Source organism: Sceloporus occidentalis, unplaced genomic scaffold, assembly GCF_023333645.1.
Source record: "Sceloporus occidentalis isolate IW3139 unplaced genomic scaffold, rSceOcc1.0.p SCAF_1, whole genome shotgun sequence".
Taxonomy (NCBI): Eukaryota; Metazoa; Chordata; class Lepidosauria; order Squamata; family Phrynosomatidae; genus Sceloporus; species Sceloporus occidentalis.
In genome coordinates this window covers 49,648,967-49,659,719 of record NW_028316981.1, presented here as the reverse complement: position 1 = coordinate 49,659,719, position 10,753 = coordinate 49,648,967, and the positions used below count along the sequence as shown (strand labels likewise).

The window sequence follows — 10,753 nt, the reverse complement described above, 5'->3', positions numbered from 1 at the left end:
TGGATGACAGAATTGGGGGTATACTTATCAGATTTGCAGATGACACTAAACTAGGAGGAATAGCTAATACCCCAGAGGACAGGATCAAGATTCAATATGACCTGAATAGACTTGAAAGCTGGGTCAAAGCTAACAAAATGAATTTCAACAAAATGAATTTCAAGACAGAGCGGAAAAATGAAATGCACAGGTATAGGATGGGGGACACCTGGCTGAATGAGACTACATGTGAAAAGGATCTAGGAGTCCAAATAGACCACAAATTGAACATGAGTCAACAGTGTGATGCGGCAGCTAACAAGGACAATGCGATTTTAGGCTGCATCAATAGAAGTATAGCGTCTAGATCAAGGGAAGTAATAGTGCCACTGTATTCTGCTCTGGTCAGGCCCCACCTGGAATACTGTGTCCAGTTCTGGGCACCACAGTTCAAAAAGGATGTAGAGAAACTGGAGCGTGTCCAAAGGAGGGCAACTAAAATGGTGGAGGGTCAGGAAACCATGTCTTATGAGGAATGCCTTAGGGAGCTGGGGATGTTTAGCCTGGAGAAGAGAAGGTTAAGAGGTGATATGATAGCCCTGTTTAAATACTGGAAGGGATGTCACATTGAGGAGGGAGCTAGCTTGTTTTCCACTGCTCCAGAGACTAGGACCCAGAGCAATGGATGCAAACTCCAGGAAAAGAGATTCCACTTCAACATTAGGAGGAACTTCCTGACAGTAAGGGCTGTTTGACAGTGGAACACACTCCCTCGGAGTGTAGTGGAGTCTCCCTCCTTGGAGGTCTTTAAACAGAAGCTGGATGGCCATCTGTCGTGGATGCTTTGATTGAGATTTCCTGCATGGCAGGGGGTTGGAATGGATGGCCTTTGTGGTCTCTTCCAACTCTAGGATTCTATGATTGAACGGCTACTCTCAGCATTCCTCCCTATTGGCTATGCTGGTCAGGGCTGCTTGGAGCTGTAGTCCAGCCTGCATAATTCCCACTGTTGAATTAGAATTGTTAAGAATAGATCAGAATCTCAGTTTTGATCAACATTAAGCAGGTAGACTTCTCTTAATTACATGTATCACTTGTATTTTTGCATTGTTATCCTCTTCAAAGGCCAACATGCTGTGCCTTCAAGTGGCAGTATGGGAGAGAAAACTCAGCAGATTTCCCATTGTTAATGATTGCTAAGAAACCTGTAAATTTTCCCAAAATGTACATTCTTCACTTCTTCTAAAGTGCAAAACAAGAACAGGTGGCTTTTCTTTTTGCTTTAAAGGAACGCAGCAACCTTCCTCCTATCCAACTCTGTGTTTTGATTTTACTCATGGATTGAACTGACCAGCTAAGTTTCTTTTTCGTTCACTAGAAAAATATCATAAACTACCACTTAAGGCAAGTAGAAGGAGACTTATCATCACTAACTATGTGAAGACCCAGGAAAAAAAGGTGAACACAGCCAAGACAATCACAAAGTTTTAGACAGTTTGCAAATGTAAATCACGTTTTAAATTCAACAGCAACAATGCAACATATTTTATACTGACTCCAGCCTCCCAGTGTTCCATTCACCTCACAAAACACCAGCACAAGACTTAAATTGTGCTGTTCAGATATTACTTCAAAGTACTGATCTAAAAAGCAACAAAAATTAGTTACAAACAAATAATATAAATAGTTTGTTGTGGGTTTTTCGGGCTATGTGGCCATGTTCTAGAAGAGTTTATTTCGGACATTTTGCCAGCATCTGTGGCTGGCATCTTCAACGTTCTCTGAAGATGCCAGCCACAGAAGCTGGTGAAACGTTAGGAATAAACCTTTCTAAAACATGGCCACATAGCCTGAAAAACCCACAGCAAACTATGGATGCCAGCCATGAAAGCTTCCGAATTCACAAATAATATAAAGCTAACTGAATTGAATTTACCCTTCTATATCCATCCATTCAAATTATATTACCTAACTGAAAGTGACAAGGTTCTAATTCTTATCTCTGGCAAACACAACTCCTCTCCGCTTCTTGCTCCCGTTGTCATTCTCCCCACCCAGCAGGCACAGCCCTTTCTTCAGCCATTGGGCCAACCAATAATTCTTAAAGGTTACATCAAAACATACACAGTTCTTGGCAGGGCCATTGGGCAGACCCAAATAAGCAGCAGCCCTTATAGGAAACCCAGATGCCTCTAATTGTGCTGGGTGCTGGACTGGATAGACCTCTAGTCTGGACCTCAGGAGGGCATTTGGTACATTCTTAAAAATAACAACAATAAAAGCCAGCCCACAGCTATTCTGAAAAGCAGTTACTTCAAATCAAGCAACACTTTTACTATATTATGTACAGAGCATTAAAGAGTACATTTTAGAAGCTCTGATCATATATCAGTTCAAGCAATGCATATGGACCTATGATTTACACTGATAAAGGAATAAGCTTGATTGAAGGAATGGCTTTAACTTTGAAATGATGCACCATTCATCCTTTCCTACTGTTGATAACACTAATTGTATGAGACAAGTGGATGAAGGGCATTCTTCTTCCGTATCAAATCGGCTTCCCCTCAAAGGGGTGCAGTCTTCTAAAAATACACTAGACCAGTCACATTGGATAAATATCACAAGCTCAGCTGAAAACTCTGATGTGATATTTCCGCTAGGTTGAGACTTTTTTTTTTAACAAAGTATGTTGTTGATGTTGTCTGATTGTGATAATGAATATGTTTTACTCTCCTACATACTCTACTCAAGTCAGATATATAGTATTAATAGCATTGCAAGAGAAATGTGGAATTTGTAGACAGTATGAAGGCCATTCCCTGTCTTCCTCATTCTTAGAGTGGCATGGATCATTAGATGGGTGATAGTCTTCCAGATCGCATGAGATGTCTGGAAGGATCTAGACTTCTTTCCTTTGCCCCTGCGAGAGCAAAGTGTAGAAGAAATGTTGGTTATCAGACAAGATTCAAGAAAGCTACTTCAACCCAAATCCTTTTCCTGCTAAATGTAAAATCATAACTTGCACTTTCTCCCAGAACAATTAACAAAATGTAGCACTTCTTCAGGTAATCAGTGAGAATAAACAGGGAAGAGGAAAATAAAGGAATTATATGGGGAAATGTCAAAGATGCTTTTTAGTTTCTCAGAGTTTTGGTTGCTGTTCTGTGCCTTCAAGTCATTTCCGACTTATGGCAACCTTAACGCAATCCTATCATGGGGATTTCTTGGCAAGATTTGTTCAGAGGGGGGTTGCTTTTGCCATCCTCTAAGGCTGAGAGCATATGACTTGCCCAAGGTCAACCAGTGGGTTTCATGACTATGGGGGGATTTGAACATTGGACTCCAGATTAATATTTGAACACGCAAACCACTACTTGAGATGATTATGCACTGTACATGGGGCTGCCCTTGAAGATGACTTCGAAGCTACATACAGCTAGTGCAAAATGTAGAAGCAAGATGGCTGGTCATTTGTATTGTTTAATTTTTTTTATGTTATCTAAGCTAACTTATTGTTTCAATTTTGAATTGTTTTCAGTTTATTTTGTACCAGTATAGCATTCTGAAATCCAATGATCAAACTGACTAGTATTCTCTATTGACTTTTCCTTTCTGTGGGCCATAATTTAGGCTATACCTAATGTTAAGCTCATTGATGTTTGTCACCAAATAACATAATCAAGGAAATTTGTCAGAGGGGTCCATAATTCCTACCCTAATTTAATCTGTCTGGAGGCTTAATAAATCATAGTCATATCCCAGCATTTTGAACTATATCTTGGCTTCCATGAGAGATTTGATCCATCACAGGCTCTGTATCATATAAGAGCTATCTCCTCTGGAAATTGAATCAGATAAGACTTTGTGTGTTTGTCTAAATACCAATATGCAGAAATAGATCAGTAATTTCCCTGTCTTTGTTACTGGAGACTTTGAGTCCAATATACTACATGCTGAGGTGAGCTTGGCAGAGGTACTAATAACACTTTGAAAATATGTTTGTTGGTTTGTTTTTTGTTGGTTTTTTACTACAGCTCACAACCATCCAGCTAAAACTAGCATTGGCCATACTAGCTAGGGGATTCTGGGAAGTATAGTCCAAAAAGTAAAATTTTCAAGGCAAGCTCTACTCTGGAAGTGCTTTACAAATGAGTGTTGCGTAATGTTAAAACACTTAAAATTAAAGTGAAGTACATTCCCTTCTTAATCTATTGAATGCTGTTCCTTCAGATGTTTTGGACTTCAGCTCCCAGAATCCATGACTGTTATCCAAACTGGCTGAGGCTTCTGGAAGCCCAAAACACCTGGAAGACCAAAGTTTTGGAATCGGTGAGTTAGATGAACCATAATAGGACAATGTCTGATTAGGATTTGAGAAACTCAACCAGCTTCATTGCTGAATAAATGGAATAAAAAGAAATCAAAAATTTTGTTTTTCCAAATGTTTTCTGATCTTTTTACAGTATATAGTTTCTGTGGACGTACCATGTTTTGTTGCATCAGTACCATTTGATCTAATTTGATTTGTGAATTGGAAAAGTTGATTTGGTCCATTTTTACAGAATATCCTTTACAGTCTGCAACAAATAAACTTGGTCTCTGAAGTGCATCATCAGCCCTATTTATTTTATTTATTTACTGTATTTATACCCCACTCCTTCAGACAGAAAGGCTCTCAGAGCGGCTTACATATAGTTAATTTAACTACATATGGCTGAATACAGAATCTTCAGTGCTGAGAATCTTGTGCTTTGGCCCATTTTCTTTGTGTCAGATGACGCCTGTGCACAAATGTATTAATAAAAATGTGGGTTTCAGCTCTTACATATTGTATTTAAGTGCCTATGACATATTCCACTGTCTTTTACATCAATTCTGGTCCATACTGACTTGTGCACCAACCCAGTCTGCGCCATTCATTTTATTACAGTGCGGCTTCAGTATAAGCTGGAAGCTGCATATGGTGCGGGCGCACTGTACAAAGGGAAAACTGTTCTGCATCTGAATGAAGTGGCTTGGGGAGGGATAGAAGCTATTAGAGACATGTCCATTATAGCAGAAACAGGTCTGCCAAAAACCTTGTTGAACCACCTTTAAGATCAATCTTTAGGATCAGGGACTTTATACCAGTGATGTAGGCACAAGTCGAGTGACTTGGACTCAAGTTGCTTCAATTGACTTGACTTGACAATAAATGATGCGCTGACTCGACTTGAGACTTGTATATTTTTAGTGACTGACTTGCTGGCCTAGCTTCATCCAGGAACAACAAATGCATTAGGCAATGGGCCAGAGGTCTACTCAGCACACATAGGAAGAAAAGCTTCTAAAACTTTTCAAAAGCTTTGGAAGGCTCTTTCTGCCATAAGCCCATCATCGCCCAATGCATTTGCTGTTCCTGAGATTTTTTTTAAACCAATCTATATGCACATCACCTTGATTTTCTAGTTACTGAAGCTCCATTCCTCTCTATCCCCCATCTCTTTTTTTCCCTGTTAAAGTTGATTTCCAGACTTGAGTTGAAATGATCTTGCGAGGACTTGAGACTTGAAGATGGATTGATATCCTCCCTTTGTTACTGGACATTTTGAGACTTGAAAATGGGAGACTGGTGACTTGAGTAAAAGACTTGAATTGTTGTTGTTGTTAACTGCCCTTGAGTTGATCCCAACTCATGGTGATCCTCTGAATGAGACATCTCCAAGACCCCTGTCCTCCACTGCTCTGCTTTATTCCTCCAAAGCCATACCTATGGCCTCCTTAATAGAATCCATCCATCTAGCATGGATTCTGTCAGTTCTTAGTATGTGGTCAATAGATGGGGGAATGGTCTTGTGGATGTTTTCTTTCTTTTCTAATGATGAATTATGTTATATGCTGGCTTGATTGGGGCTGATGGGTAAGCTAATATTTGCTGTGGCTTTTGGTAAGCAGATAGCTAGTTGGCATAGGGTAGCTGTTCCCAACTTGTGGATTGGGACCCCTTTGGGGGTTCCCTTTCACAAGAGTCGCCTAAGACCATTGGACTCTAGAGTTTCTTCTTTGGCCACATCCTCCATGTTTACCCTGGAAGGCCCTCCATTTTGTGGTGCCTAGGTGTCAGTCCTCCTCTGGGGCAAGCGAGGGCCTCTCCTCCTCCTCCTCCTCCTCCTTCTGCGGGGCACCCCTGTCTCCGTGGGCAGCAGAGGCTTCTTCTCCTTCTCCTTCCCTTTGCCCTCAGGGCAGGCCCAGAAGTGGGGCGGTGTGTGTGGGGTGGGGAGCCTAGAGCCGCCTCTCCAGAAGCCTCTCAGGGCTGAGAGAGAGGCAGAAGGGGCTGTTTAGGGCCATGAGGTGAGAAGGTGGCAGCGGTGGCGTTGCCTGGGAGCAGAGCCTCTTGCCGGACATTTGGAAGCTATGGAAGTTGGAGGAGGATGGTAGTTTTGGCGCTGAATAGAGTTGGGTGGATTTTGGGGTTTTAATGTTTTGCTTGGCTGTTGAAGGGCAGTTCTGGTTTTAACGTTGACTGGTGAATTTCTATGTGCACTCAATAAAGTTCTCTGCTGTTTCACAGACTGGGCTCTTTGATGCACGTTGCTTCTGAGTTTGCTGAAGTCTGACACACGTGGCCTTCCTCTCTTTCTGCTTCCCTCCACCTTTCCTAGCATGATTGTTTTTTCCAGTGAGTCGTGCCTCCTCATGATGTGGCCAAAGTACGACAGCCTCACTCTAGTCATCTTGGCTTCTCGAGAGATTTCTGGTTTGATCTGCTTTAGGACCCATTTGTTTGACTTCTTGGCTGTCCATGGTAACCTCAGCACTCTTCTCCAGCACCACATCTCAAATGAATTGATTCTCTTCCTATCACGCTCTCACCCACCCATGAACACATCACTGAGCTCAATACCACAGTGTCTGGAGCTGGGTTAAAAATCATTGTAGCATTTTAATTCTATTTTAATATAATGTTTTTGTACATTTTTAACTGTATGGTGTGTGTTTTTTAATGTTGTAGCCCACCCTGAGTCCCAGCTTTGGGAGAAGGGTGGGATATAAATAAATATCATCGTAATAATTAAAAGCATAATGAAAGAATGGGAGAAACCGAAGTGCGAATAGCGAAGTAATAATAACAGCAGCAGCAGCAACCATTTCCAGCAAATTTGGGACTGGATTTTTAAAATACGTTTGAAACCAAGCAGGGAAAAGGGAGGAGACAGAGGTGGCCTTTGGGCCCCAGAGTGAGCAAAAGGAGGCTGTGGTCCAGAACACACTGCAGAAATAATCCAGTTTGACACTGCTCTAACTGCCCTGGAATGCTGGGAATTGGTAGTTTATTGTGGCAGCAAAGCTCTCTGACAGAGAAGACTCAACGTCTGTCTCACAAAAAAACTACAGTTCCCAGAATTCCCTCGCATCGAGCCGGGGCAGTTAGTTAAAGCGACCTCAAACTGTGTGCGCGCATGCGCTCTCTTTCGCAAAAGCAACGGTTCACTCGCAAAAAGAACCCTGAGGGCAGCACGTGCGCCTGGCCCCCAGCCAAGCGTGCGCCTGCTGTTGTTGCTTGGCTACCGGGGGAGGAGAAAAGAGGGGTGAGCTCTTGCGCATGCGCGCTTACAATCGAACTCTTCCTCCCCACCTCTACTGACACCCAAAACCTCTGCAAGTAGGAGGAGGAGCCAGAAGGGAGGGTAAAACAGAAGGAGGAGGGGCCTATTCAGTCCCCGCCCACCCTTTTTCCTCCGCAGTCGCGATGACGGCCTTTGGTTGGGTGTGGGCGGAGCTAAGCCCTCCGAAGGCGGCAGGCAGAAAGAGGAGGAGGAGGAGAAGAAGAGGGCTGGCGGTGACGTCAGAGGGCGCGCGAGCGAGCGAGCGAGAGTCGGTTTGTGTCTATGTCCGCGCGCGCGGCCTCCTCTTCGCTTGCGCAACAGCAAGAGCGCGGCGGAGCCGATGGTGGCGGCGGCGGTGCCTCGGGATGGAGGAACAGTTGCCGCCGCCACCGCCGCCAAGGCCTCCAGCCCCGCCCCAGGAGTCGCTGGGGCGTCGCCTCCTCGGTCTCCCACTGCAGGTAAGTGGCCGCTGCCTCCAGGGCCCACCGCAGCCCCGCTTTGGCTCTTTTCCTGGCTCAAGGCCATGGAATTCTGGGAGCTGTAGTTTGTTGTGGGGCCCAGAACGAATCGGAGCTCTGGTCCCCACAACAAACTACAACTCCCAGAATTCCATCGCCTTGAGCCAGCAAAAGAGTTAATGTGGAGCCAAACCGTGTGTTAGTCTGTAGAACCAGTATCTATGGAGAGAGATCTGGCAGCACCTTTGAGAGTGACTGGAAGAGAAAAGTCGGGAGCAGGAGCTTCCCTAGGCATCAGTCTACTTCCTCAGATGCATTTGGGATGAGGATGAGGATGAGGATTTAGAGTGATCTTGCAGCACCTTTGAGACTGACTGAAAGAAAGACGTTGGCATGAGCTTTCATAGACTTCAGTCTGCTTCCTCAGATGCATCTTGATGCATTCCCACTCCACCAAATGCATCTGAGGAAGTAGACTTTAGCCTAGGAAAGCTCCTGCTGCTGACTCCTTCCTTTCAGTGAGTCTCAAAGGTGATGCCTGATCTCCCTACATGCTCCCCTCTCTCTTTAAACATACAAACTACACACACACGCACACACCCTATGTGTCTATGTGTCTGTATACATATATGATCTCTCTATGTGCAGGTTGTTCTTCAGCTAACCTACTGCTCCAGTCCTGCTCAAGAGAACCAGTGACTTCGGGAAGAAGGATGGCTTAGCTGTTAAAATGTCTGTCCCTTGTCATTCTCACTTTCCTCTCAGAAAAATAAATCATTTAAAATAGTATGACATAAATGTAACACATGGATTCTTAATAACATTATTATCAGTAAATAAAAATATTCAACAACAGACACAGTGGGACCTTAGTATCTCCTGGGTTTTGGCTCAAGCCCCCCCCCCCCCCAAAAATCCGTACATGTTCAAGTTGCTTTACATACAGTGATGTAGTAAAATGGTGACCCTTATGTGAAATGGCAAAGTCAAGGTTTGCTTGGGGGATATGAATCTCAGTATTTTCAAGCTGTGGATGGTTGAATCTGTGGGGAGCTGATTTCATTGAGAAAAGAGAATGCTGGTATGTTTGTGGCAGCCATAACTCATTGGGACATAAAGCTAGATGGCTCATGATTTCACAGTAGAGTACTCCTAGTTGCCGTTGAATGCAGCATTTTATTTATTCACTGAGAGTCCAGTAAAAACAAAGAGGGGGGAGCCACCCCTTTTGGGATGTGGCTTATAGCCCTGGGCAGAGCTGGGTACAGTTCAGCTCGTTATTAAATAAACACATAAATACAACTTAGCAAAACAAGTTAAGTACCTTCTGGAATTGTCATGTACTCTGGTCTGAGAAGCATTTAAAAATTATTACCAAATGTTAAGCTGGAAGACAGCTTTTAACAGTTTATGTGGTATTAGTATTTGGAGGTGACATACTTGGTTACTTCTGAAGGAAATGGTTTGCTTTCAAGAAAGCAGTGTTATTCCGGTACTGAAAGTTGGAATCTTTTTGCGCTCGACGTAGTTACATCTTGGTTAATGGTAACTGTCCAATGGTTCTAAAAGGCCTCCTAGTTTAAAGGCATACTCAAGGGCCATCCAGTCCAAGTCCCTGCCAGGCAGGAAGACACCATCAAAGCACTCCTGACAGGTGGCCATGAGGCCTCTGTTTAAAAAGAAGGTCTTTCTTATGTTGAGGTGGAATGCCTTTTACTGTAGTTTGCATCCATGTATGTGTGTCTCTGCGTGTATTTTAAAGCAACAACAGTTAACGCAGGTAAAAAACAAAATAATGAACTTCTTGGTGCTTGCTTGGGCACAGTCCCCTATCTCTAAACTGAAATTAACAAAAGCGTTTTACTTCATGGAATCATAAAGTTGGAAGAGGAGCGGATGTGGCAGGGACCTTTAGTACTCTTTTAGCCTTTTATAGACATGTTCATTCTGTGGGAAAGTAGGAACAGAAAATATTTTTCAAAATATTCAAAAGGTAGAAAATTCTGTGAAACTGACAGAAGACACAGGAGGCTAGAAAAAATTGAAGTGGGGGTGTCTCCATTAATTCTGTCACTAACTATTAAGTTATACTGGCACTACTCTGCCTCCAGTTTTAAGAGCAGCCTGACACAGGATATCAGCAGCTTGCAGGAAGAATAAAATCTTGTTGGCCAGTGTCAGAAATAGGATGCTAGGCTGCATCATTGGCTATTGGTTTGATCCATGAAGCAGGATAATATTATTTGTAATGATATGTATTCCAAATGGCTTCTGTTCCATGGGAATAAATTCCTTGTAAATATATATAAGATTGAGGTATATGGGACGTTTCTGCAGTGCTTGGGATATTTATGAAAACTAGAATGGCTGAATTTTTCAGTTACGATGGTAGTTGTCCTGTTACAACTTTAGATACAGGAAACAAAGCAAAAAGGTACTTCAGCTGCTTTTGAAGTATCAATGGTATATGGGTATTGTAATATGTGAATGGTGCCAGGACAAAAACATGACTTCTAGGAAATACCCATGATCTCTCCTTGAGTGGATCTAGATTATGAATATTGATGTAAACGACAGTAACATCCCTCCTTAGGCGTGTGTGTGTGTTCATGCACCTAAGTAAGAGAGAGAGAACAAGAGCTGGTATATATTGAATTATTAATTCAAAAGCCCAGTGTTCACATAACTGCTAATCGCCCTCTGAGTCACTCTGTCTTGATTTAGTCA

At 42.9% G+C, this 10,753-nt stretch overlaps 1 protein-coding gene across 2 annotated transcripts in view; it reads left to right on the top strand.

Annotated features, from left to right (window-relative positions):
* Positions 1-7,820: 7,820 nt before the first annotated feature.
* TMCC1 (transmembrane and coiled-coil domain family 1) overlaps positions 7,821-10,753 on the top strand; it is a 151,665-nt gene continuing 148,732 nt past the window's right edge. For both annotated transcript variants that reach the window (XM_089520722.1, XM_089520696.1), the window contains exon 1: positions 7,821-8,026. The gene's annotated coding sequence lies outside the window, so the exon portion shown is untranslated. The remainder of the gene's footprint in view (positions 8,027-10,753) is intronic.